We start from the raw sequence: 27,365 nt of genomic DNA on the forward strand, positions 1-27,365 counted from the left end.
TGAAAACTGAAGTGTATTTTAAAAACAGACAATGCATGCAACAGGCAGAACCTTACACAGCGTTCTAGAATGCCAAAAACCAACACACCCAGGGTACTTTGTATGTCATATCTGGACGTGGAAAGTCTGTGACCAAACGTCGATACTTGATGAGGTTGGAGGGAGAATATGTTGCCATGGTTTGCAGAAATGCTAACCTTTTTTCATTTTTTTCTCTCAAGTTGTGTTTTTTTAATTCATACACCAACTTCAAACTTAGCTGAGCATTATTTGACATTATTATTTGGTATTTCCACTTTTTGAGGAGGTGGCATGGTTTTATGCATCAATTGAAAATATGCATACATAGTTAAAGAAGTCTTCCAAACTAACATACAAAATACATTATTCATACCTTCTGTCAAGAACAACACATTTTCTATTTATCTGGGAGACATCATTTGTCAGTGCCTTTCAAAAAAGTATTTACTGTTGCAAAACTAAAAACATTTTCTGTACACCACAATCGTTGTGAGAAAAATGCCTTGGTTCATTCTTCGAAATATCATATTTAATGCAAGGTTTAACAAGGTGAATTGCCCGATTAACCAGGGCAAGTAAAATGCCACATCGGACTAGTAAATGTAGAGACTTAATTGCTTGATGGAGAGCTGATGATGGACGTAGCTAAGGAATGAGCCATCTTGCTTTCTTCTCATCTTCATCGTCTTCTCATCTCTGTTAAGAGTTGCACATGCAGTACCAATCAGGCACCTACAAGAAAATGGTGGCAGGAAAAAACAAAGTGAATGAGCTGAAGAACAACTGATCATTTAAATTATCCTGGAAACAGGAGTTTACTTTGGTGGTGTTGGAGGATGTGGGTAGCCTGGTTCCAGACCATAGACCCCGCCCACTCAACTGAGTAGGCTTGCATCTCTGGTCTGGCATACTGCAATGAATTTGCGATTTATCTCGTCCAAACGATGGACGGACCAATGAACGCCGGGGGTGGGGGCGGGACTAGCGATTAGCCAATCAGCGCCACGCTAATGGCAACCGCTGCAGATCCTACAGACCACATTAACGATACTATCGAGGTATTTCGCCACTACTCGCGTTAATGGAGGACCAAATTAAGGAAGCTGCTAAACTGGATTTAACAGCGATGCAGCTGGGCGTGCACGACGACGGAGACATTTTAAATGGGCAATGCTCACTTGTTTTCAGCACCCCCGAGGCATGGATACTAATGACGTCAGATTCTAGGTGAGTCGTTGATCTCTACTGATTGGTTAGGGAAAAATCAAATTCCCTCCCCCTTGTAAATCGCCTTCAATGGAGGCGATGTCAGACTGAAGGTTCTGGGAGCTTCAGTCTGACACTCAGGCTAGGATGTGGGGCAAACTTTATGTATTGCGCAGTTTGCTGTAAGTTTAAGAGCAAGGCAAAAAAAAAGCAGTCATTTCTGAAAGGCTTGTCAAAATTCTGAAAAACAAATCTGAGGAGTTTACAGCATCTCACATGCATGGTAGCTTTAGTCTTGTTATTGTTGTTATTTGATAACCGCTATGTCCTCCTGAGACCCAGTCTTTTTTTTTTAGTATGCATTTTTACTTTCTCCTAGCTATTTGGGATCAGTAGTATCTGATAAGTATAAAAAAAACGAACATTGTCAATGACAATAGAGCCCAGCAGCAATTATGTCCCAGTGTCCTTAGAAAAAACAACAAGAAAATCCTAATGTCCTCAAACGAGACGATAATAAAGTCCCAATGTCCTTCAACGAGCTGATGAAAAATTCCCAATGTCTGCAAACGGGTACTCTCAAATTAACGTCTTATCTTGTCTGTCGCTAAAATTGGTCAAATTTGTTGCCATATCAAACTACAAACATAATTAACCATAAATAAACAAGTTTCAGTCATAAAATGTGATCAGGTTTTGGACCATGTCCACTTTGGTCTCAGGATCGGCTACAGACTGACTTGGCAGAGATGGCTGCCATCTTGTTTTTACATGGATTAGTGTATTGTGCTCTTACTACCACTAGATGGCACAAAAAAAGTGTCCATGAATTAGGACAACAGATCTAAGTCAAGCAGAATGAAGTATAAGGTCTAGTAAATTCAAAATGTAATGTCTTCATATGAGGACACAGGGTCTCAGGGGGTTAAAAGGGGGCCAGTAAAAATTTACTTTGGGCAAGTAGATTTCTGAACCACTTAAAAAAAGCAACCACTTGGACTAGCTGAGGGAAAACAGAAAGGGAAACGCAAGCTCTTGTATCAAAGTGCATCATTTTCTTAACCCGTCCATTCTTCACAACCTTTTTCCTTTGTGGATGTTGTGGCTCGACAACAATGTCACACGGTTTCATCCTCTGCTCCTTACAGTCAAAAGTCATATCTCATAAAGTCACATAAACACGCATATTTGCTGTGTTACTGAAGCTGTTGTTTTTCTTCAGTTACAGCCCAATTTTTTAATTTAGAATAATAAAATTGATGTATAATTAATGTCATGACTAGTGCAGCTTTATGTTAATTCAAGTTAATTTTCTAGAGGTTATATTTACTGAGCTGAGCCCCAGCCCTTTCATGGGTCTGCGAGTATCCCAATAAGCTCATAGCTCAATAAGAAATAGAGCTGTGCTGCTGCTTCTTATCACAAGACAGTGCTGTATTTATTTCCTTTCTTCTTTGGACGATAAAATAAATCAAAATTTAACATTTATCAGAATCCTGCTCCTTCAGTGATATGATGAATATGTGTTTGTTTGATGGAGACAGAGATTTGAACACAGCAGTAAATCCTGTGATTTTTATGGTCGTTGTTGTCACAGCATAGAGCCAATAAATGTGCCACAAGTTCACATAACTTCTAAAACTCTCACACAATCTTCTATCAACTCATCTGCAGCCGTAACACACTCCTCACACTGAGATCCTGTTATTTATTCCTCCAGATTACTGTGAAAAATACCCACAGCTCCAAATATGGAACCCATATATCTTCATCTGCATACATCTGGATGAGGCAGAATATTAATATGTGTCTTGCAACCCAGAAATAGTTTCATCCCACTAACAGTTCAAATCCATAAATCTAATGAGCCTTTGAGGAAGGCACTTAGGATGTCACAGGATCCATTTATATCAGAGATGTCCAGTCTTTATTTAAAGGGGGCCAAAGTCGATAATGTGACCTGCACCATCTGTCATGCTTTTGCAAATGCATTGCACTATAACGATTTAATTTTCAGGAAAGTAACAGTTGTTGTTTGTTCAAATCACTCACAGGTGTGTACAGTTCAATCCTAAATGGCACTTTCCAGCGGCTTTTGAGCCACCAATCCTGAGTGTTTTTATTTGAGCAACTGACCTTTGAGTGTTTTCAACTACCCGTGGCTTTTTTCAGTAGCATCTAAGCCACCGATCTTAGGTCTTTTTACCAACCCTTTTTGGTGTTTCTCAGTGGCGTCTGAGCCACTGATCCTCCTATTTTTACTGACCCTATGTGGCATTTGAGCTACAGATCCTTGGTGATTTAAGCAACCCTTAGCATTTCTCAACAGCATTTGAGCTATCAATTACCGTTTTTTTTACCGACCCTTGGCGGGATTTTTTAGCATTATTGGAGCTATCGATCCCGGGTGATTTTAGAGATCCTTAGCAGCATTTCTCAGCTGTATTTGAGCCACCCATCTTCAAGTGTTTTCACCCACCCTTCGTGGCTTTTTTCAGTAGCATTTGAGCCACCGATTCCAGGTGTTTTTAACAACGCTTTGTGGTGTTTCTCAGTGGCATTTGAGCCACTGATCGTGGGTATTTTCACTGATCCTTCATGCTGTTTTTAGCATCATTGGAGCTACCAATCCTGGGCGATTTTAGCAACCCTTAGCAGCGTTTGTAAGCAGTGTTTGAGCTAGCTATGCTGGGTGTTTTCACTAACCTTTATCAGTGTTTCTCAGCTTCATTTGAGCCACTGATCCTAGGGTTTTTTATCAACCCTTAGTGGTGTTTGAGCCACTGATATCCGGTGTGTTTACTGTCCCTTAGCAGCATTTCTGATCTTCGTTTGAGCCACTGATCCCAGGTATTTTTACGTACCATTCATGGCATTTTTCAGCATCATTGGTGCTATCGATCCTAGGTAATTTTAGAGACCCTTAGCAGCAATTCTCAGCAGTGTTTGAGCTACTGATCTCAGGTGTTTTTACTGACTGCCTGTGGTGTTTTGCAGCATAGTTTGAGCTACTGATCCCGCGTATTGTTACCAATCCTTCACGGCATTTCTCAGCTGCATTTTCTAGCAGCATTTGAGTCACCAAACGCAGGTGTGCCGGGTTTTTTTTACCGTCATTTGAGCCACTGATCACTGGTATTTTTACTGACCCTTCGTTTGAGCTAGCAATCCAGGATGTTTTTACCGACTCTAAGTGGCATTTCCCAGGATCATTTGAGCCACCAAACTCAGATGTTTTTACTCACCCTTTGTTGTGTTTCTCAGCTGTGTTTGAACTACCAATCCTGGGTGTTTTTACTGACCCTAAGCGTTTCTCAGCAGCATTTGAGCCATCAAACCCTGGTGTTTTTCACTGAGCTGTCCCTGCTTTTCCCAAATTTTTTCATGCCAAAGCCAAAACATAATCTTTTCCAAACCACACCCTTTTTGTGTGCCTAAACCTTACCACACATTCACTACAGCACCACAGAGTAGCCAGCTATACACTTGCTCAGGTCTTTGACAAACTATCATTTATCTTATGTGTCACATCTGCAGGAAAATCCCAAAAAACATAAGCCAAAGTGCACAGACTCTTAAGTATGATGAATTACCGATGTTACCATTGCATCATTATAACAATCAAAGCAGTTTTCCTTACTTGACCTGTTCTAAACATCTTCAGGTAATAAGATAAGTAAAATGTCATGTAGGTGAGGATCAGTTAGTTTCAACCTTAACCTCTTGTTCACAACAGTGAGTGTCTGTTCACACAAAAAATGCAAAGTCAAACAAGCTCAGCATTTTCTTTGCAAATGTTAGCATTTCTGTGAAAACTGCCTTTATCCTGCTGCCGGTAAAAGTTCACAGGAGAGAGCTGCTGATGTCGGCTGCAAAGCTCGCACTGCAGCTCAATGAGCTCCAGCTGTGGCTGATGCTGGACATCTTCAGGGTCAGGGAGAGGATGAGAGAAACATGTTCTTTTTGACAGCAGCACAATCTTACCTCACATAAATAAATTTATTATGTTGATCTGTTCTGTACATCTATTGCACGTCTGTCCGTCCTGGAAGAGGGATCCCTCCTCAGTTGCTCTTCCTGAGGTTTCTACTGTTTTTTTTTTCCCCCCGTTAAAGGGTTTTTTGGGGAGTTTTTCCTTATCCGCTGTGAGGGTCCTAAGGACAGAGCGATGTCGTATGCTGTAAAGCCCTCTGAGGCAAATTGTGATTTGTGACATTAGGCTTTATAAATAAGATTGATTGATTGATTTCAGTGTGGATGATCCACTTTGTTCACCAGCCATGGCAGTTTCATGTAATCAACAGCTGAGCAGACAGCTCACCACTTCAAGCTTGCTTTGGTGCTGGTTTCATTTGACTCTTGGGCCTGTGTGATGAGCTACTGCTGGGAGGCAGAGACAGCTGCGAGCTGCTTCACTTTTTCTGGGCGGTCACTCCCTGACAACTTGTCATATGCATTAGCATGCTTTGTTTGATAAGTGTCCCTTTACACTGACTTTATTTCTCTTGGCAAATAGGCAAACCCCATCGTTTCAGCTTTCTGTGAAGAAATATTGTGTTTTCCATCCTTGTGGAGGGAACCCTTCAACCCTTTTCTTTTCAGCTGCATTAGCCATTACAAAAACCTTATCTACCAGCGCTGGAAGGGATCAACGCCAGGGATGCGCATGTTAAGCAGTATTGTGCAGTAACATGTTACAGTAATACTATTACTTTTCCCAGTCACAAGTAGTGTAACAAATTACTAATAAACTTTCAGTCGTAATCACATACCTGGATTCATTTTCGCAATCTTTGCACAAGCTTGTCACAAAGCAGCAAGTTAGCTTTGAGCCTTGATCCCCCAAGGTTCAGTTTTAGGCCAACACTTTCTAATCTTTACACGCTGCCACTTGGGAACGTCATCAGGAGATACAGCATTAGTTTCCATAGTTATGCTGATGATACACAGCTGTACATCGCTGTGTCTCCTGATGACTCAGGGCCAATTGATGCCCCTTTTAACTACCTTTTAGATATCAAGTCCTGGATGGCAGAAAATTTTCAACCAGGACAAAACCAAGGTCTTAGTTATTGGTCCTGAAGCTCAGAGAGAAACTCAATACAAAACTCCAAGAAATGGCACTGAAACCCTGTCAACAAGTGAAAAATCTTGGAGTTCTCTTTGATTCAAATCTTACTTTTGAAACATATATTAGAAGTATAGCCAAAACTGGATTTTATCATCTTAAGAACATTGTCAGAGTGTGACCGTTTCTCTCTCAAGCAAACACAGAGACACTAATGCATGCTTTCTTCTCTACTTTCTGGTCCTCCCAAGAAAAACATTGCTCAGTCACAGTTATTACAAAACTCAGCTGCCCGTGTGCTGACGAGGACCAGAAAGAGAGCACACATTACACCAATTTTAAAGTCTCTGCATTGGCTTCTTGTGAGCTTCAGAATTGATTTTAAAATCCTTTTATTGGTTTAAAAAAATTGGTTTAAGGCTTTGAATGGTCTTGGTTCTACCTATTTATTGGATACTCTGTTACAATAAAAAAATATATATATAAAATTTGCTCCACCCTAGTGTTCCCCTCCACACCCTTGTTTGTTAGCTAATCTCCATTTCACTCCTTTTGCCCATGTCTTCCTAATCCAGCTGTGTCTCCTGTCACAGCTGTCATTCGTGTCAATCACTGCTCATGAGCTGCGGTCATGCTATCAAACTAGGAAGCCCTGATCAAATGTGAAATTAGATCCTGGTCCTGTATTGCCTATTTCTCACCATAAATATTATCAGAAACATATTTTGGTGTACTGTTTACCTGTAAAATGAGAAAGTTTGCTCTGGTTGTTGGGCGCTGCTTGATTCTGATTCGACTGTTTCCAACATGGTGGCCAGGTCAAAATAAATGTTTCTTAAAACACTTGAGGCTGAAAATGGGCAATAATTCAACCTGATTTGTTGTTTTTGTTCAAGGCAGTTCAAAGCACTACAATGCAGCAAAGTGTTATGTCCCCGGTCTAGGGGAACCTAGACATAGCATGATGTGTGACTCCCCACTCTTCCCACTCCCAAGAAAGGCCAGTTACACTGTTTTCAAACTACAGAGAAGCAGTTTATTTTTCCTTCAGAGGTGAGCAATGCCCAAAACAACAAACATAAATATAGGAATGGTCCCTAAACTTACCTAACAATAAAGAAAGTGAAACAAAAGACACTTTCCTTACCTTAGCTTCTACCTTTCAAAAACAGGAGAAAAGAACATAGCAATGCCAAACAAAAATGGGCTTCTCACTCCACTCAAACTGCTTTAAGTGATCTATTTACAGTGCTCTAAAACAAAAGAGAAAAACCTACAAATAATACTAAACATTACACTGCTAAACAAACTCTATTCACCTACTCCACATCAATCAAATACCTTTTCTACTCAACCAAGTTATACACACTAAGGTACACAAAATTAAAGTAGTTACTGAGGAACTAATGAGGAACTAATGAGTAGTTACTGAGGAACTACGGTACACAAAATTAGAGTATGAACTAATGAGGAACTAATGAGTAGTTACTGAGGAACTAAGCTACACAAAATTAGAGTAGTTACTGGGGAACTAATGAGGAACGAACGAGTAGTTATTGAGGAACTAAGCTACACAAAATAAGAGTAGTTACTGAGGAACTAATGATGAGCCAACTATTAGTTAATGGTCAGTTCTTCAGTAACCCCTGATCAAATTTCAGAGGAGTAGTTACTGTGGAACTAATGATGAACTAACTATTAGTTAATGGTCAGTTCTTCATTAACTCACAGAGGGGTTAATCACGACTTAATAATTAGTGAACTAGTTACTTCATCAGTACAGAATCATTACTCAATAAACTGTCCATTAGTTAACCTTTTTATGTCCTAAAGTAAAGTGACACATAATAAGTAGTCTTTCATTACTTCATCATCATCTTTACAATTAGTTCCTTAACAAATAAAATCACAGACAGCAGGATTCTTGAGAAGAGTTTAATTAATTATTTTCAGACCACATACACATTAATATGATCATCCATGTTATTCTGTACAAGGTGCTGACACACCAAACCGACATCAAAGAGCTAGCGGCAACAAAAGCCAACTGTTGCATCATCTACGTTGCCTCACGTCACCCTGTGTCAGTTGCATTTGAACACACTACAAAGACTACACCCAGCACTTGAAACTGTTACTCATTTATTTTGGCACTGCCCCATTGTCAAAAGACTCTGGAGTGATATTTGTAATTTTATTGCGAACAATATTAAAAAATAATTTAAGCTGTTTTGGAGGGATGTGCTGTTTGGACTTTGTGACTTTAACAGAAATACGGCAAAACCCACTGAAAGATTTATTATTAATCTCATCTTATCTTATATTTTTAATATTTTCTTGTAAACTCTTATCCCCACTGGCATATGTGATATATGACATATATGTGTAATGTTGAAGATCTGCATTCTGTAAACTTCCTGTCTTAAATAAAGTTGTGGGGGGAAAAAAGAAGACTACATCCGACGGCCAAGTAGCATGTACGTTCTGCGCCTGCGTGAAAGGAAATAACGCAAAAAGGGAAACCGGAAGTCCGTTGAATGTATGAGATCAACAAAGTAGCGCGGAGTGACAGAGTGGCACATCCTGTCAGCCAAGGGGTTTCCTATCTGTGCAGCCGAGCACCGCAGCACCTCCACGGACTATTACATCCAGATGCTCCCGGTGTTTCCTCCGCAGGCTCCACTTCACTCAACTTCACTCAGCTGCCCGACAAACCCGCTGCTTCTTCCCACTTTAACCTGAATAACAAACCAGGGCTCGGTGCTCCGGTTGGATCCAAACGGAGAGCCGGGGCTAACGTTAGCTTGGAAGCTAGCGGAGGCTAACTGGCTGCTTCCCTCCGGTCATGCTGCGGCTAACGCTCCGCTAGCCGCTCCCAGCTAGCTCCGGTATGTTATTGAGGTTAAAGTGGGAAGAAGCAGCGGATCTGTCGGGCAGCTGAGTGAAGTGGAGTCTGAGGAGGAAGCACCGGTTAGCCCCGGTTTCACTAAGTTACAGGCAGATTCGCTTGCTACAGGGAAGAGGATATAACACCTGAACAGCCAGTCAGAGGGATCTCTCTCACCGACAAGCTCCGCTGCCGACTCAACATGCTCAATCAGCCGAAAATTTGTAATGAATGATGAACTAACTATTAGTTAATGGTCAGTTCTTCAGTAACTCCTGATCAAATTTCAGAGGAGTAGTTACTGAGGAACTAATGAGGAACTAACTATTACTTAAGCATTACCTACTCATAAGTTACTCTTTTTGTGTACTGTTGGGAATTGAATGATGTTATGTGTTTTACTATAAGTTGTGTTTCACTATATAAGTTTTAGATGTGTGAACAATGAGAATACTGAGATGATTTCAGCTGATCTGAATGTGTTTGCTTTGCAGAAGTGGAGAAGTACAGGAGAGGAAGAGACATGAAGTCTGAGGAGCACATACCGCAATGCTTAGATAATTAGTTTCATATATGGTAAAAAGAATAGAAAGTGATATACAGATAGTAAGGTACAGCACGTGTAGGGAGTTGTGTTGTTCTCTTGTCTTTCAAAACAGGAACCACGCCCCCACCACCAGCGGGAAGGAGTTAGATTAACAGGAGGCAGGGGCGTGGTGTGGTGAAGGAGGAAGTGGAACTGCCAATGAGAAGAGGACAACGCCTTGCGTGCACAATGACACTCTGTTACGCTCAAATATACTGGGTCAGGGAAAGGACAGGAGGTCAGACTTCGTGAACTGACACACCTTTGTTGTTCGTCAGGGACGTGAAGTTGAGACCCAGAGCTCTGTAATTTTATTCCTTTACTGCTTAATAAACTATATTAACTGAGACCGAATATCTTCTCCTATTGCTTCATTAAAGAACACGCAGGACTGAGCTCACACATAGCACATTAGAGAGTAGGATGAGACTCTTAGTCCATCAATTGGTGACCCCGACGTGATGAAGCCGGAGGAGTGACGGGACAAAAGACATTCAACAGCGGAGGACAGCAGTATCGTGACAACACTTGCCGCGGCCTAAAAAGAAGGTAAGCAGACACCTGTTTTATCAAAGTTCTGCAATTGGAAACACTAAAACTTGTGTTGTCATTGTACTAAAGTCTCCTAGTCTAAAATGTAAAGGAATAAAATTAAAACAAAACACAAAAGTGAAATGCCCCGGGGCAGGGTGAAAGGCCCTGGAGCAAATCATAAATTTGACTCCTAAATACGAAACATAGTCAACACCTCGACAGGACAGAGTGAAAGGCCCTGGAGCAAATCATAAATTTGACTCCTAAATATGAAACATAGTCGGGTGTAAGGCCCTGGAGCAAATCATAAATTTGACTCCTAAATATGAAACATAGTCGGGTGAAAAGCCCTGAGATTAGGTTTTCCATCTAATCTCTAAAAAAGAAAAAGACGAGTGTCCTGAGGTGGATAAGCTCGGGGGGGAACCCATAAGGTTGCTCCTTGGACAGCTGAGAATATAGTCTGAAGACACGGGTTGTCTGAGGTTGAAAGACCTTTGTGTAGATTGTTACAACACAAAAAAGAGGTTACAGAGTTCTGCGGGCAGGGGAGCGTTTTCCATGTGATCCCTAACACTGAATACTATCGCTCATGTTGAGACATCTATTCAATGGTCCGCAGAACCACCCTGATATTGGGAGTGTAAATAAATAAGTCTTTTAAGGGGATATTGTTGTGTGGGTGGCTTACCGACAACCAGCTATTTTTACGGGGCGAGAGAGTTGTGTAGAGTCTATTAGAGGTGACTCAAATTCCTGCTCTCTCAGTGCCTGAGCGGTGGTCGTGTTCTGTGGGGAAGAAAAAGAGGAAGCTGTGTAATTTTGTCTTAAGATAGAAGCTAGTTGTCGCCGAGCCATAGGCATCCCGCACCCTCCTAGGAGAGTGGTGTAGAAGCTTGGATGTGTCGGCCTGCAACTGGTGGAACTTAAGTAGCGAAATCACAGCGATAAAAGGGGAATAATAAGCCCGCGTGAACTGCATTGTAGAGCGGTCACGTGGCACAAAGCATTGTGTACAGTTTTGTTTTTTGAATAATAAGTCCACGTGTACTGCATTGTAGAGCGGTCACTTGGCACAAAGCATTGTGTATAGTTTTGTTTTGTTTTTGTTTTTTATTGTGTGCAGCAGTACCTTACTGGTAGAAACAAGTCAGAGCGGGACAGAGAAACGTGATGACCGGTGAATTCGACAGGGACTGTCGCGAGCAGGGAGGCTGCCCTCCCATGCTGGTAAAAACTTAGGGAAAGTTTAGGGAAATTAGAAAACAGTTGTTGTCAGGAGTAGAGGATAAGCGGAGACAGGAAGTTGGTAGAGAGTTTGATGAGCTGTGGAAGGCATTACAGGCACAAGGTGAGTTGCCTGGGGATGATGAGGAGGGAAACGTCACAAAGAAATTGCAGGCTGCAGAAGTAAAAGCACAAAATGATGTGGAAGAACACGCTAAAAAGGAGAATGAACCTAAATTTATAAAGAGAAAATGGAAAAATCAGAAAGAAATGAACGAGCGCAAACGAGCTCTGCTCCATCAGATGGCAGTTACAGCCATGGCCTATTGGAAAAACACAGACAAAAGTCACAAAAAACAAAACAGATAAGCAACCTCTGTCTGCTCCTGCAAAGGATCCAGCCTCACCCCCACCAGAGCCCACCTCTAATAGGTTGTATCCTGAGCTACCCCAAACACCCACAGCTTCAATTCCCCCACCATATTCAGGGAAGAATATGCAAATGCAAATGTTGATGATTAAAGACGGTGTGCTTAATACAGATGTGATAGGGGAAGAAGAGTACAGTACAGGCCAAAAGTTTGGACACACCTTCTCATTCAATGCGTTTTCTTTATTTTCATGACTATTTACATTGTAGATTCTCACTGAAGGCATCAAAACTATGAATGAACACATGTGGAGTTATGTACTTAACAAAAAAAGGTGAAATAAATTAAAACATGTTTTATATTCTAGTTTCTTCAAAATAGCCACCCTTTGCTCTGATTACTGCTTTGCACACTCTTGGCATTCACCTGAAATGGTTTTCCAACAGTCTTGAAGGAGTTCCCAGAGGTGTTTAGCACTTGTTGGCCCCCCTTTGCCTTCACTCTGCAGTCCAGCCCACCCCAAACCATCTCGATTGGGTTCAGGTCCGGTGACTGTGGAGGCCAGGTCATCTGCCGCAGCACTCCATCACTCTCCTTCTTGGTCAAATAGCCCTTACACAGCCTGGAGGTGTGTTTGGGCTCATTGTCCTGTTGAAAAATAAATGATCGTCCAACTAAACGCAAACCGGATGGGATGGCATGTCGCTGCAGGATGCTGTGGTAGCCATGCTGGTTCAGTGTGCCTTCAATTTTGAATAAATCCCCAACAGTGTCACCAGCAAAACACCCCCACACCATCACACCTCCTCCTCCATGCTTCACAGTGGGAACCAGGCATGTGGAATCCATCCGTTCACCTTTTCTGCGTCTCACAAAGACACAGCGGTTGGAACCAGAGATCTCAAATTTGGACTCATCAGACCAAAGCACAGATTTCCACTGGTCTAATGTCCATTCCTTGTGTTTCTTGGCCCAAACAAATCTCTTCTGCTTGTTGCCTCTCCTTAGCAGTGGTTTCCTAGCAGCTATTTGACCATGAAGGCCTGATTCGCGCAGTCTCCTCTTAACAGTTGTTCTAGAGATGGGTCTACTGCTAGAACTCTGTGTGGCATTCATCTGGTCTCTGATCTGAGCTGCTTTTAACTTGCGATTTCTGAGGCTGGTGACTCGGATGAACTTATCCTCAGAAGCAGAGGTGACTCTTGGTCTTCCTTTCCTGGGTCGGTCCTCATGTGTGCCAGTTTCGTTGTAGCGCTTGATGGTTTTTGCGACTCCACTTGGGGACACATTTAAAGTTTTTGCAATTTTCCGGACTGACTGACCTTCATTTCTTAAAGTAATGATGGCCACTCGTTTTTCTTTAGTTAGCTGATTGGTTCTTGCCATAATATGAATTTTAACAGTTGTCCAATAGGGCTGTCGGCTGTGTATTAACCTGACTTCTGCACAACACAACTGATGGTCCCAACCCCATTGATAAAGCAAGAAATTCCACTAATTAACCCTGATAAGGCACACCTGTGAAGTGGAAACCATTTCAGGTGACTACCTCTTGAAGCTCATGGAGAGAATGCCAAGAGTGTGCAAAGCAGTAATCAGAGCAAAGGGTGGCTATTTTGAGGAAACTAGAATATAAAACATGTTTTCAGTTATTTCACCTTTTTTTGTTAAGTACATAACTCCACATGTGTTCATTCATAGTTTTGATGCCTTCAGTGAGAATCTACAATGTAAATAGTCATGAAAATAAAGAAAACGCATTGAATGAGAAGGTGTGTGCAAACTTTTGGCCTGTACTGTATGTGAAGGCCAAAGAGGAAGTGATGAAGGAAATAAGACAGGGAATACTACAGGTGGAAGCATTGAGACAGGACGTGATGAGTATTGTGGCGGGCGCGCGGAATGTGCATCAGGAGACTCTGAGATCCGCAGACAGTAGTAGGGACATGCAGGATGATGTGCGCAGCATAGAGAGCAGAGACAGCAAGAAAAGCATGAAACAGAGCCCTCTTTCCTCCAGCACCCCTAAAGTGGAAGCAACGGAGGAGGAGCCGAGACCACTAGCAGAGGCAGTGTTTCAGTTGAGGGCACAAAGAGAGAGGTCAGATAGAAGCAACAGAGAAAGGAGAAATGAGGAAAGGATAGAAGAACCAGAGGAGTGTTCTGAGATAGAGGAGATGGAGGATGAGGAAAGTCAAGGATGGTCAGGGTCAGACTCTGAGGGTGACTATGATACAAAGGCTGTAAGACTAACAGGAATAATGAAATCAATCAAAATGCCACACAGTGCTGTGAGCTACATGGGTAGATGTGGCTGGAGTACACCCAGGGTCCTGTGACCTACAAACCACCCTGTTCAGAAAGGCCGTGTTAGAGGGACTGCCCACGAAGGTAAAAGAATCATTAGAGAACAACCCTGACCTTCCTGGCTGTTCCACTGAACAGTGGGAGAAACACCTCACACACCACATGAAAAGACACAGAGCTAAGCAGGCGGAAGAGAAGGAAAACACAGACTCAGCACAGGTTCAGCTGCTCAAACTTCAATTGGAGGATGCACGTCGTAAAACGAACAATGTGAAAAAAGACAAAAAATCAACCAATCAAATGATTCAGCAGCCTCAGCCATCACCCACAGTTACCCCAGATCTTTTTCCAACCCCTGAGGGGGTAGAACCTCACCCTCCCCATTGGAGCGGCTCCCGAGGTGGTACAGGAAGATTCAGAGGCAGGGGGGGGAATCGTGGCGGCCCAAGAGGGGGTCAGGGCGATGGGGGGTGCTTCCTTTGTGGAGACCCATCGCATTGGCGGGAACGCTGTCCACACCAGACCCACTCATGTAACGCTGACCCCGAGTGGTTGGAGGAAAGGATGCAGGAAAGGATACCTCCCAGGGGTGGTGGAAACAGATCCCCCAGGGGCGGATATCAGGGACCGCACAGGGGAGGTTATCAAGATTATGTGCATCAAGCACCCAATGCCACTGTCGCTCCGCAGGGTCATTATCCTCTGATGACCTGGGAAGATTCCCAAGGATATTGACGGGGCCCAAGAACCCCTACGCGGGAGGGGCTGGCAGACCCCTACCTGCGACTGAAAGTACTGAATCAAGAACTGCCTTTCATGTTAGACACGGGGGCACGGTATTCCACATTAAACCTCCCTGTGTCTGCTACCCACATGTCATCATCAGCAGTTGAATTAACTGGGTTCTCGGGTCAATCAGAAAATCTGCCACTCACAAAACCACTCACCACTACCATACTCCAAGCAGATCAGACATTTCCACAAACATTTGTTTCCTCAATGGCATGTCCTGTTAACCTTTTGGGCAGAGATGTGTTATTAAAGTGTGGAGCCTCCATCCTGTGCAGCCCGGACGGACTGATAGTGACATTCCCAAACGGCTACACTGTGAACTGCTCATTGTCAACTGTGCATTCATCTTCACAAATGTTGTTATCTGCAGACACATCCCCCACAGCTGAAGGACAGTGGGCAGATATCTACTGGGGCCTCCTCGAGCCAAACACCACAGCAACTCCTGGGATTTGCGCTCTCTATCAGTCATGGCGCCCTTGGGTTCAGTCATTAAATCCCTATACACCTCCTCCTGATCCCTTCCATGTAACACTCTATTATGATAGAAAAGGAGATGAAATGTATCAGCAGGCCTTTTATAATGAAATTGAAGGTCACAGGTGGGATATACAATCGTCCTGTATACTGGTAGGTAATGAGGGAGTGGCTGCAGCTGTTGACCTCGATTCAGAACAGCAACAGTGGTATGAGGGGGAGGAAGAAGCCTCCCCTCACATATCTCTGGCAATCCATGCAAAACATCAGGCCAAAGACTTGGGACCTATGTGTAAGAGGTTAATGCAACTCACTGATTGGATCCGCACCCAAATTCCTCAGGTGGATTTCTCACCCTCTGAGAAAGCATATCGCATCAGGCAGGGAGCTACAGACAAGGCGATCCTGGAACACCAACAGATAGAGAGGTTTCATGGCAGGGAAAAGACTGACCATCCAGACGCAGAACGCATGTTACACACACTTCCTGACTCTCTCTGGTCTTCTGGGCCCACCGATGTGGGCTACTGTGCACAGGTCACCCCCATTACATTTGAGTTAAATGAGTGGACACCGATTTGGCAGAATCAATATCATCACAAGCCAGCGGCTGAGGCTGGTATTGCAGACACTATAGAGGGTCTGTTACAGGCTGGAGTGTTGGAGGCCTCAAACTCCAGCTGGAACACACCCATTCTTCCTGTAGAGAAACAGAATACAGGCAAATATCGCATGGCGCATGATCTCAGACGCATTAATGCAGTAATCTCCACGCCCACAGTACCAGTGCCAAACCCATACACCGCCATGTCTAGCCTGTCACCAGAACATAAGTGGTTTTCCTGTATAGACCTTGCTAATGCCTTTTTCTGCCTACCTCTCGCGCCGCCCCTTCGCGACATTTTCTCATTCACTCATCGTGGTAGTCAGCTGCGTTACACTCGCGTTCCACAGGGGTTCATTCTGTCCCCTGGTCTTTTCAATCAGGTTCTCAAACAGCAGCTGGCCGAATTGTCACTACCAGAAGGGGTTGTGGTAATCCAGTACGTTGATGACATCCTCTTGGCCGCACCCGATCCCTCCACCTGCCTAGAGGCCACACGCTCTGTCTTACTACGCCTACACCACACAGGATTTAAAGTCTCTAAACCCAAGCTACAATGTTGTAGGCAGCAGGTCTCGTTCCTGGGTCGCATAGTGTCAGCTAAGGGCACGGCTGTGTCCCCGTCACACAGAGAATCGATTCTGCATCACCCAAAACCACATACCGTGAAAGACATGTTGTCATTTTTGGGCCTCACAGGGTACAGCAAGCACTATGTGGCCTCTTATGGCGAACTAACCCATCCTTTGCGTGCCATGGTTAACGCACAGGGCATGCGCAATCTTACTGCTCCCCTGGTATGGACCACTGACGCTGAAATCTCATTTATCTCCCTCAAACAGGCACTCTCTACCGCTACTGATCTAGCCATCCCCGACTACAAGCTACCATTTTTTCTTGACGTTTCTGAAAAGGCACACACCACCTCTGGTGTGCTTTTTCAGAAAAAAGGGGGAGGCAGACAGGTGCTGATGTATGTAAGCATATCCTTAGACCCAACCGAGGATAGACACCCACCGTGCACACGACATGCAGCAGGAGTGGCAAAAATTTTGCAGAAAATAGCACACATAGTGATGGGACACGCACTGACTGTACTAACAACGCACAGCATAGTGGCATATGTAAACTCAGCGACATTTACTATGACATCACTCAGACAGACGAGGCTGGAAAAGATCTTAAATGCACCACACATAACATTCACACATGAAGGTGTAAACATGGCAGATAACATGGGAGAGGGCGAGCCACACAGATGTGAGGAAAAGGTGCAGAAAAACATCAGGGTGAGAGAAGATTTGCAGGTGAAGCCCCTGTCTAACGCAGAGGAAACACTGTTCACAGACGGATGCTGTTTCAGGCATCCAACTGAGGGACTGAAAGCAGCATATGCAGTGGTGAGACAGACAGAAACAGGGTTTGAGGAAGTCCTCACGGAAAGGGTGACAGGGAAAGAGTCCTCGCAGTTGGCTGAGCTCCAGGCAGTGATTGCAGCTCTAGAATGGTCAGAAGGGAAGAGAGTGAACATCTACACAGACTCTGCATATGTTGTAGGAGCAATCCATGTGGAAATGACACAGTGGATCAGATCTGGTTTTTTAACAGCAGCAAAAACCCCCATTAAACACGAAAAAGATATGAAGAGGCTACAGGAGGCTCTGATGAAGCCAGCACAAGTAGCAGTCATTAAGTGTAAGGGCCATGATAAAGCAGGGACAGCTATCGCTAGGGGAAATGAGGCTGCAGACATGGCAGCCAAGAGAAAGGCAGGATATAGTCCACAGTATATCATGCTACAAACAGAGAAAACAGTACATGATCTCTTGCCACCATGTGATGTAAATATGTTAATAGCAGAGCAGCAGAAAGCTTCTCCACAGGAGCTTACAATCTGGAAAGAGAGAGGAGCAGTGAGAACAGAGGGTGTGTGGAGGTCTCCGGACGGAAGACCAGTGTTACCCCCAGGGCTGATGAAATCAGTCCTCCAGGAGGCTCATGGCATGACTCATTGTGGAAAGATGCAAATGGTGCGAGGTCTCACTCATTGGTGGCACCCTTTTCTGCCAGCCATGATTGAGAATCACATCAGAGAATGTAAAATATGTACAGAATATAATGTCAGACCCACAGTGAAACCACACCAGGGGAAATTTCCTCTCCCTAAACTCCCAGGTCAAGAGGTCATCATTGACTATACAGACATGATAGAAAGAGTGGGAGGACACAGGTACCTTCTGGTGGCGGTGGATGCATACACCGGCTGGCCAGAAGCCATACCTGCCAAATCAGAGGATGCAAAGACAGTAATCAAATTTCTGATAAATCAATATATCCCCAGGCACAGGTTCCCCAAACGAATCAGATCTGATAACGGGACTCACTTTAAAAACAAAGACCTACAGCAGGTAGAGAAGGCATTGGGGCTAAAACACACATTTGGCACAGTCTATCATCCTCAGTCACAGGGCAAGGTGGAAAGGATGAACCAGTCTATTAAGGGAAAAATAGGCAAAATCTGTGCTCAGACTAAAATGAGCTGGGTAGATGCTCTACCCCTAGCTCTAATGTCAATCAGGAGTTCAGTGAACTCATTGACGGGGTTCACGCCATATGAACTAAAAACAGGACACCAGTTCCCGGGACCGGGAGCTGGGATCCAAACTACAGAAGAAATAGAAAGCCCTATGCAATACAAACCGTATTATGACCAACTAACAGCATTGGTGTCAGCTTTCTCCAAACAGGTGACCACAGCTCAGGAGGGAGCAGAAGTGAAAGAACCCCCAACATCAGAGTGGGTCCTGCTCAAGGTGATCAAACGAAAGTGGTCAGAGCCAAGGTGGACTGGTCCCTACAAAGTCGTGGAACGGACGTCCCACGCCGTCAAACTACAGGGAAAAGGTGACACATGGTATCACTGGAGTCAGTGTGCAGTGGCAGAGACACCTGCCCGAACACTGGAGGACATAAGAGACACTAAAGATGAAAAAAAAACCCACACACACAGCTTACTCACACAGACATTTATTCATTTAGCTTAGCATAAGTGCGGAAGAGATATCCTGTGATCAATGCGAAGGTTTGAAGCTCCTTTGACAAAGCCGTAGAACCACCACGAAACCGAACCAGGAGAAACACACCAGGGAGTGGAACGTCAGACTACTGTATAGCTAAGTATGGTGGAGTAGAATTGACATACATAATGGGGCAAAGTACAGGGTTCCAGTTTGACTTGTGCTCCGTAATAAACTGTAAAGGAAAGGATCCAAATTGGAGGGGGTATGACGTGTACATATGCGGATTCTCATGGGGAGGGCCCACACACAATCCGTGGTGTGGAAGATGGAGAGATGTGATGACGTATTCTGGGCTTTGGGACCCACCACCATATAGGGTAGGAGGACAGGACGTTGGGAAAAAGATAAAGATACAGAGGCAGCAGCTTCAGCCTCTCCCAGGCTCCCATAAGCAGAATCCGGTATTGCTAAGCGTGTATAATCTCACAACAAACCCATGGTCAAACTCAATTAGGCACCGCACCAAATGCGGAGATCGCACCAACAACACAATGTATTTGGTGTTGGGAGTAGACCACAGTGGCATCGATACCATGGGACTAATTAAACTAACCTTATTGAATCCTCCCCCTACTAATACCACCGTATCCCCAAGTAATGTAACCAAGGCGCCTGAACCCCAACAGAACACAGGCGTGATAAACATTGACTACTCTAAATTGACCCGCAGTGACGTAGTCAGATTGGCCACAGGCTATGGAGACAGAAACCTATGGTTAGACTGGGTGGCGGCGACAGCAGAATCCATGAACATGTCAAATTGCATCGTATGCTCATCCGCTAGACCTACACTGTTCACCACTCCAGCCCCTTTGTATCCCGACACAGACCCTATTGGTTTTAACTGTATGATAAATATGACCATGTATCCTGATCCTGCTAATTGTACCACTCTGAGTTCTCTGTTTCCACCCATAAAGAATCACACCATCCCACCAACGTTTAGTCCCAGAATCGCCAACTACACTTGTTTCCATAGGAACCTCTCCACCGGGGTGGTAACTGATATGGGACAGATGCAAGCTGACTGGTGCCAGAGAACACTGAATGTGAGTACGTGGCAGAACGCCAGCAGCATGATTCAGGCTAGAGGGGACCTGTTCTGGTACTGTGGAGATAAGACCCTCCACTTGTCCCTGCCATCCTCCTGGATGGTACATGTGCACTGGTCCGACTAGCTGTACCCCTGGTCCTGTTAGGGATGAGGGATACCCAGACCAACGCAGGTAGACAGAAAAGAAATGCATTTGATATGAGCCAGGGAACAACCATGTACATGGACGCCATAGGTGTTCCTCGTGGGGTCCCAGACCAGTACAAATTGGCTAACCAAGTGGCCGCTGGTTTTGAAAACATACCCATACTAGCTGCACTGTTTCCCATCACCCCTAACAAAAATGTGGACAGAATTAATTATGTGCATTACAATGTTCTTAGACTGGCCAACAGCACTAGGGACGCAGTTGGGGGACTCTCTGAACAACTGGCAGCCACCTCCCTGATGACAGTACAGAACCGAATTGCGTTAGACATGCTTTTGGCGGAGAAAGGGGGTGTCTGCTCTATGTTCCAGGGCCTCTGCTGCACCTTCATCCCAAACAACACAGCTCCGGACGGGTCAGTAACTAAGGCGCTAGAAGGGCTGCGCACGCTCTCTGAGGAAATGCATGAACACTCAGGCATTGATAAACCCCTGGGTGGTATCTTCGAGAAGTGGTTCGGTAAGTGGAAAGATTTAGTGGTATCGGTATTCTTGTCTCTGGTGGGAATGCTCACGGTGTTAGCATTATGTGGTTGTTGTTGTATCCCATGTATCCGGTCACTCTGTGAAAGAATCATAGTGACAGCTGTGGAGAGAAAACATCCACAGCCCCCACCATATCAGATGACTCAAATGGAGACGGCCACCCTGTTAGGAGAGCCGCCTACTGATTCAGATTCGGACTCAGACTCAGGAGAAGACAAGGTGTGAGTGGTCTCATGTGTATGAGACCAAAAGGGGGAGTTATAACTTTTTGTTTCAAAAGAAACAAAAAGTGCAGTAATCAAAAGACCTAAAAAGGGGGACCTGGATACATTGAGACTGAAAAAAAGTGGCCTCAGTCCTATGAGGCCAAAAGGGGGACTGTTGGGAATAGAATGATGTTATGTGTTTTACTATAAGTTGTGTTTCACTATATAAGTTTTAGATGTGTGAACAATGAGAATACTGAGATGATTTCAGCTGATCTGAATGTGTTTGCTTTGCAGAAGTGGAGAAGTACAGGAGAGGAAGAGACATGAAGTCTGAGGAGCACATACCGCAATGCTTAGATAATTAGTTTCATATATGGTAAAAAGAATAGAAAGTGATATACAGATAGTAAGGTACAGCACGTGTAGGGAGTTGTGTTGTTCTCTTGTCTTTCAAAACAGGAACCACGCCCCCACCGCCAGCGGGAAGGAGTTAGATTAACAGGAGGCAGGGGCGTGGTGTGGTGAAGGAGGAAGTGGAACTGCCAATGAGAAGAGGACAACGCCTTGCGTGCACAATGACACTCTGTTACGCTCAAATATACTGGGTCAGGGAAAGGACAAGAGGTCAGACTTCGTGAACTGACACACCTTTGTTGTTCGTCAGGGACGTGAAGTTGAGACCCAGAGCTCTGTAATTTTATTCCTTTACTGCTTAATAAACTACATTAACTGAGACCGAATATCTTCTCCTATTGCTTCATTAAAGAACACGCAGGACTGAGCTCACACATAGCACATTAGAGAGTAGGATGAGACTCTTAGTCCATCAGTACCCTAAAGTAAAGTGAGACATCAAAAGGAGTAGGTAATGAGTACTGAATCATTACCTACTCATTTTGATGCCTCACTTTACTTTAGGGTACACAAAAAGGGTAGGTAATGATTAAGTAATAATTAGTTCCTCATTAGTTCCTCAGTAACTACTGAAATTTGATCAGGAGTTATTGAAGAACTGACCATTAACTAATAGTTAGTTCCTCACTAGTTCCTCATTCGTTCCAAATTTGTTTCATAGTAACTACTTTAAATTTTGTGCACCTCAAACAACTGTACTGTGAACAACAGTTTGATCAGTATACAGTACTTTACACGCAGCCCCCATGATAAATTCTTTAAGCTTAGCCTACCTAAAATGTGACACACTATCATATTTATTTCTAAGGCATCATCGTACAGAATAACATGGATGGTCATATTAATGTGTATGTGGTCTGAAAATAATGAATAAAACTCTTCTCAAGAATCCTGCTGTCTGATTATTTTTGTTAAGGAACTAATTGTAAAGATGATGATAATGTAATGAAAGACTACTCATTATGTGTCACTTTACTTTAGGACATAAAAAGGTTAACTAATGGACGGGTTATTGAGTAATGATTCTGCACTGATGAAGTAACTAGTTCACTAATTATTAAGTCGTGATTAACCCCTCTATGAAATTTGATCATGAGTTAATGAAGAACTGACCATTAACTAATAGTTAGTTCATCATTAGTTCCTCAGCAACTACTCCTCTGAAATTTGATCGTGAGTTACTGAAGAACTGACCATTAACTAATAGTTAGTTCATCATTAGTTCCTCATTCGTTCCTCATTAGTTTCTCATTCGTTCCTCATTAGTTCCTCATTCGTTCCTCATTCGTTCCTCATTAATTCCTCAGTAACTCCTCTAATTTTGTGTACCGTAGTTCCTCAGTAACTACTCTAATTTTATGTACCGTAGTTCCTCAGTAACTACTCAGTAGTTCCTCATTAGTTCCTCAGTAACTACTCCTCTGAAATTTGATCATGAGTTACTGAGGAACTGACTAAGGATAGACCGATACATCGGCCGGCCAATATATCGGGCCGATATTTGAGTTTTTTACTTGTATCGGCATTGGCCGATACGCGCATGGGTTCGCGGATTTATTTTTCCCTGGCACTTTTTTTTACTTGAAAGTACGTGGTTAAGTTGAACAAAGCTGTTGAATCCTACTGTGTACAGTAGTTGTTGTTTTATTTATGCTTCAGCTTAAATATTTGTTTATTTTATAAAGACATTACTGGAAGATTTAAGAGCACTGAACTCTTTTTTATTTGAATGTATAATAATAATAATAATATTCTACCTGTTCTACCTCAACTTTCCATCTTGTTTTAGTATTTTTTACTGTTCAATAAATGTTTCTTATTTTAAACTTGAGACCTGTAATATTTGTTATCATTGTGTCATTTTTTTTAATGTAAATTGAGGGAGCAAAAGCAGTATCGGCCCCAAATATCGGCTCAAGAAAATCGGCAGTCCATAATCGGTCATCGGCTAAGGGTGATGGAAAAAAAATCGGTATCGGCATCGACCCTAAAAAATCCATATCGGTCTATCCCTAGAACTGACCATTAACTAATAGTTAGTTCTTCATTAGTTCCTCATTCGTTCCTCAATAGTTCCTCATTAGTTCCTCAGTAACTACTCTAATTTTGTGTACCGTAGTTCCTCAGTAACTACTCATTAGTTCCTCATTAGTTCCTCAGTAACTACTCTAATTTTGTGTACCTTATTGTAAAGTGTTACCAAAGTTTTTGCCTGCAGGTACTCACAAGCAAAAGCACTAGCTTTGTCAGTAGTGGAAAGGTGAAAGGAGGGGAGAGCTGCAGTCTGCTGAAGGTTTAAAAACCCTTTGACTTCAAGTGGGCCAATCCGGTGTCAGCAATCTTCTTGTGCCAGCCCAATCACCACTCACCACCTGCCTTTCAGTAACCAATCATGCTCCAACACATGCATACAGTGAGCACGGTTACATGCGCACAATAATCAGATAACTGGGAATAATCAGGTAATGGTAATAATCCGATTTGACGCATTTACACGCACTTCAATAATCTGATAATCAGAAAAACCTGGTTTACATGATTCAGTCCTTCAGTTGGATTTCTCCCCAAGTACATGACATAAAACTCAAACTTCCTGTTACAGTAGGTACTCATATCCTTGAAAAACCTCGAAAAGTACGCAAGTCATATATTTGCAAAATAAAGCACTCATCATGTTGACAGCTTATATTCTTACAGTACTGTTTGTTTTTATCATTAACAAATACATGTGAGAGCATTCTAATGTGTAGTTTATCAATGTGGAGCCAATTTTACATACTTTGGGTAGATTCATAGTAAAAGTACTGCAAAGTGCAATATACAAGTGTATTGTATATAAACTTGTCACACAAAGCGCATAACATATAAGTAAGATAAAATAAAAGTGACAATTTAAACACTGAGAATATAAAAGTATATTATTTTATGTAAAATCTTTATCTGAAAGGAAACAAAAGCTGTCAGATTAACGTAGTGGAGTAGAAAGTACAATATTTCCCTCTAAAATGTAGTGGAATGGGAGTATAAAATAGCAAAACCCGAAAGAAACCAGATTAAAGGGTATACATGCACCGAATAATCTGACTATTGGGGAAAAAACTAGATGTGTTTATCTGATTTCTCATAATCAGATAATGGCTTTTATCTGATAAAGCCTATTGGATTATGCTGTTTACATGACCACTTGAATAATCAGGTAACTCCAGAAATCATAATGATCGGTTTATTAGTGTACATGTAAACGCGCTCACTGACAGGGGGAGAGAGAACACCTTAAAGATCACACAGATCAACACAAGGAAAATACTCAAAAATTAATAACCTGGGTCATAACAAAAGGAATATGATTTTTTTTCACAGATTATCTGTCTCATTTCATGCTGTGTGACAAAAAGTTATGTTTTTATAAAAGTTACCAACTACAGCTACTTTGTTTAATATCTAATGCTGACCTTATAGTCCCTAAAGCTCTCCTGTCAAACGGTCAAAACATTAATTAATTACAGTCCACATTACTTTGTCTTACAAGTCCCAAGGGCTGTGGTATACATCTTAATGAGTGGAATATTATTAATTAGCAGGGTACCGTTGAGGTCAGTGTGTCTCTCTAAGTTTAAGTTCGGAGAAAAGAGTGGCACTTCATTAGCATTACGCAAGCTGTATAGCTGCCTTCTTCAACACTTGCCCAAGTCCTAGTCCTGGTATTATTAGTGTGGTAAGGAAAAATGTAGAGATCAGACTTTTTTCATTCTAACATAAACCCTAAATCAACTTTCCCAAATCCAAGAGAGCAGAACAGATCTGCTAAAGGTAGCCTACACTCTCTCTTATCTCTAGTGTTTGAGTATTTCTCTTACTACCTGCAGTAAGATAGATGTTTTTAAGTTAAGTCCCAGCTTGCCTAATCAATTGCTTCATCTCCTAGTACACCTTAGTTCTCTGCTTGCTTTCTAGCAATACTAGCCATTTCATTGCGAGGCTATTATTTGGAACTTGACATCACTGCATAAAATGACCTATTGTGACCTCTTAGATAATCAAAGCCTCATGAAACTTTACAATATCAAACTAAAGAGCTCAGGCATTCATCAGATGGATGGCTTTCACTGATGTACTGACAATAAGTCAGTGCTCCAGTGCTCGCCATCCAATCACTGAATGATATGACTCTTCCAAGTTTTTGATACCAAATCACAGCACAGATTTTTCGATGGTGTTCCTCATGGTCTTGGTGTCTTAATGTGGCATTTTGGAGGAATTTCTGATGATTTTTATTCATTCTACAGTGGTCAAAAATGTGTAAATTTTGCATGAAATTTGTGTAACAAATGGTACTAGCTCCAAAATTGCTGCAGCAACATAGAGAGACAACTGAGCACTGGAAATGGCCAACATATACTTCCATCATAATGTTGTAAGTCCCTATATATTCTACACTTTCAGTTTGAATAGCACAAAGTTTGTTAGATATTTATGATTAGAAAAACGTGACATAGTAACAAGCTGCACTATGTAAAATATTTCTTCAGATTCCCAGCTTTCAGGTGATGTATACAGTACCACTTCCATGTGGCATATACTGTTGACTGGCTATCTCCTCTGAAAGATCCCCTGCCCCCTCTAAAAAAAGACAAATATGGGTCTACGGTGGGTCTCAAAACAAAATCCTCTCTGTGTTGTCTCTATGCTCCTAGTTTTTTACCACTCATGAATGATCTTCAAAATCAAGGCGGAGAGGGAGTGCACTCATTGAAATCAATTTGCTCCAAAAACTGACCATAAATTATATTCCTCCCTGGCTGATAATATTACTGAACAAGCAAAACTGAAATCATTTACAAATACAAAAGTACACTAATGATTGTCAGAGCTGCCATGTCATTTTTTTTTTCCGGTTTGCTGTGAAGCCACAATAGCAAGAAATACTCCCTTATACTGTACTATGCCTCCTAATGTTGTTTTTAATGTTGTATTTTTCAGTGTTCTTATCAGCTCCATTGCAGTGTCATTGATTTATGATATAAATAACAGGGATCCTTTATGGAGATTTACCACAATAAAGACAGAACAGCAGCAAGCGCCAGGAGGTGGAGACTGATGGCTTGTAAAAAAAAAACAGGAGGCACTACACCATGGCACACAGCCTGGCCTTTAAGGGCCTGCAATGTAAATACCATAAAAAAACAAACATTACCCATTTGAAATTATGCTGAAATCAACAGTAGTATGAACTCAAATATACATAACACCGGCAGAGGGCGGTTTCCAACAGTGAAGCGGAGAGGAGGGGAGGACGCACGGCCGTTGCGCACTCTACCAACTGCTGACCAGAAACCATGGAAAAAGACAGTTTATTCAGGTGAAGACCAGGCAGAGACAGGTCACAACTTAAAACTAATTCGAACCAGCCTACCTCAACACCGAGTGGCGTAACAAACTCGAAGCAGGAGACCATAACTCCGGTCTGCACTCAAGACGCCAAGGGAGGGAGAGACAGCCACACTGCAGAGCGAGGAAACTGGCAGGTATAATACCAATTACGCACGCAGTAAATGTGCGGCACCAGGAATATTATGAGAGCCTACCTTATGCTTACAGCAGGACTAACACACCAAAAAGCCTCGGGAGGCACACCAGCCACACCAGACTGCACAGACGCCAGACTCTGGAGGTTAGGAAGAGGAACCAGAGCAGTATTGCCTTGCCTAGATATAAAGGTGGGTGGCACTGCCCTGCAATCAGCGCTGATGGCTGATTGAATGCAGTCTGCTGCCCGTTGAGTGAAATGGAAGAAAGGAGAGGGGGGGGAGCTCAATCTGCCACATGAGTTAAAAA

General features: G+C 42.9%; 1 long non-coding RNA gene across 2 annotated transcripts; it reads right to left on the reverse strand.

Moving 5' to 3' along the window:
• On the reverse strand, nt 1–27,231 carry LOC117249780 (uncharacterized). 2 transcript variants are annotated; one of them, XR_013490515.1, is made up of 3 exons: nt 27,116–27,231; nt 26,944–27,032; nt 1–753 (listed from the first exon to the last, which is right to left on the reverse strand). It is a non-coding gene; the product is annotated as an uncharacterized LOC117249780 (long non-coding RNA). The 2 variants fall into 2 exon arrangements; XR_004501003.2 differs by lacking the exon at nt 1–753 and adding an exon at nt 26,535–26,850.
• Between the last annotated feature and the right edge of the window lie 134 nt (nt 27,232–27,365).

Source organism: Epinephelus lanceolatus, chromosome 24, assembly GCF_041903045.1.
Source record: "Epinephelus lanceolatus isolate andai-2023 chromosome 24, ASM4190304v1, whole genome shotgun sequence".
Taxonomy (NCBI): Eukaryota; Metazoa; Chordata; class Actinopteri; order Perciformes; family Serranidae; genus Epinephelus; species Epinephelus lanceolatus.